Below are 2,084 nucleotides of genomic sequence, written 5' to 3'. Positions count from 1 at the left end.
CTCTCTCTCTATCTCTTTCTTTCTCCCCTATCTCCCTCCCTCGCTCCCCCTCTCTTTCTCTCTATCTCTTTCTCTCTACCTCCCTTGCTCCCCCTCTCTCTCCCTCTATCTCCCTCCCTCGCTCCCCCCCTCTCTCTCTCTATCTCTTTCTCTCTCCCCTATCTCCCTCCCTCGCTCCCCCTCTCTCTCTCTCTCTCTCTCTCTCTACAACAAAGTAGAGGTGCTCGCAGGGATAAACCGAATAGACGCGCATGACAAGTTAATCTGTACAACGATATACGCGTGTGTGATTACAATCTCTCTCGCTTCAAATCCGGGAGTTCGCATATTAAATCTAAATACTCTGTTTTATAGGTAATTTATGCACGCGTCCTTGGATCCTAGATTTCTCAAGAGATGCTCTCAGGAATCAGGCCACTGACTGCGCGGAGTAGGATAAAAGCGAAGAGCGAGCGCCGATTCAGTGCACAACTGCTTCACACCCGTAGTCAAAGGTTCGTCGGCCAGGAGCTCTATAAAATAATCAAGGTAAGACATCGTTGTTTTGTTTGTTTCTATTTATCGTAATACGCGGCTCACTATGTGCTTGCTATTTAAGATCTAGGAGAAATCAACAATAACAGGTAGAACGTAACGTAACGAGAATGACTGATTGGATTTGAGTTAGTAGTTTGACAGATCCCGCTCTAGTATCTCACGCATTAATGTTTCGTGTCGATAGAAGCAGATAGAATTGCTCAAATATTTTGTAAAGCGACTACAAATGCTTTACTGAAGTACCAGATGTATATGCCCACTATATCCAGTATGAAAAGCGTTATGTGTGAGAGGTGCCGATGCACATCGTTGTACATGTAAGAGTAGATGTCGGACGTTTTGATCTGATACAGGCTGTAACAGTACGGTCTTACGATCTTACAGGATGAAGGTGTTGGTAGCAACAATCCTGCTGGGCTGTGTAGCCCAGGCTCTGAGCGAAGCCCGGGGAGAGGGAGGCATCCTGGGGCTCCAGGGCGGAAACTACGGAGGCGGAGGCGGAGGCGGAGGCGGTAGCGGTGGTTCCAGCTACAGCTACCGGAGCTCTGGCAGCAGCGGCGGCAGCAGCGGCGGCAGCAGCGGTGGCGCTAGATTCGGAGCTGGTCTTGGTGGCGCTGGACTCGGAGTTGGTTTTGGTGGCGCTGGACTCGGTGCTTCCCAGGGTGGAGGGCAAAGAGTCATCGTCACCAGGACGTCAACATCTGGCGGTGCTGGTGGTGCTGGTGGCTTTGGTGCTGCTGGTGGTGCTGGTGGCTTTGGTGCTGCTGGTGGTGCTGGTGGCTTTGGTGCTGCTGGTGGTGCTGGTGGTGCTGGTGGCTTTGGTGCTGCTGGTGGTGCTGGATTCGGAGCTGGTCTTGGTGGCGCTGGACTCGGTGGTGGAGGGCAAAGAGTCACCGTCACCAGGACGTCGACATCTGGCGGTGGTGCTGGTGGTGCTGGTGGCTTTGGTGCTGCTGGTGGTGCTGGTGGTGCCGGTGGTTTACGCGGCTACTGTTTGGATGTGCCCGGTGGTTTCCTACTACTGGCTTGCGATGCCGGCTGGTTTTGCCGTGCTACTGTGAATCCGGTTGGTTTCCAGGTGCTACTGGTGGCATCGTGGTTCAGACGTGGTGGCAGCAGCTTCCTACCCGGCGGCGGCGTTTGCACCAGGTGGCTCAGACTTCCGGATCAAGAGTAGTCCTCATTTTGTCCACGGCTGCAAGTAATATCTATCGTTAGCGAATTGCGTTCTTACGAGTCTTTTTCTCAATGGTACATTTGTAAGCTGACCTTACATTAGCATAATATCTTCATATCTAATTCATCGATATGTAATGCAGTCTAGAATATATATTCGCTGTGCATAATTACTTGAATAAAATCCGTTGCTCGTTGCTCCTTCTTCCAGACTTTTGTGCGATAACACCGTCGGGACCGCCAACAACTCGGGCCAACATCGACGCCAGCGCCTTCGTCGACAACTTTCGGCAAAACGTACAACAATCCGCCTCGGATTTCTTTTGGAACTTCAACGAGATATGGAGGAACAACCGCCCAGGCCGCCGCTC

General features: G+C 51.8%; 1 protein-coding gene across 3 annotated transcripts in view; it reads right to left on the bottom strand.

Moving 5' to 3' along the window:
- Positions 1-2,084, bottom strand: part of LOC106808877 (glycine-rich cell wall structural protein 1-like) — a 10,955-nt gene that overhangs the window by 3,254 nt on the left and 5,617 nt on the right. The gene's annotated exons all lie outside the window — the stretch shown is intronic.

The sequence above is a fragment of the Priapulus caudatus genome, unplaced genomic scaffold, assembly GCF_000485595.1.
Source record: "Priapulus caudatus unplaced genomic scaffold, Priapulus_caudatus-5.0.1 Scaffold310, whole genome shotgun sequence".
Classification (NCBI taxonomy): Eukaryota; Metazoa; Priapulida; class Priapulimorpha; order Priapulimorphida; family Priapulidae; genus Priapulus; species Priapulus caudatus.
The sequence above is the reverse complement of the archived record's forward strand: the minus strand, read 5'-3'. Positions and strand labels throughout refer to the sequence as shown.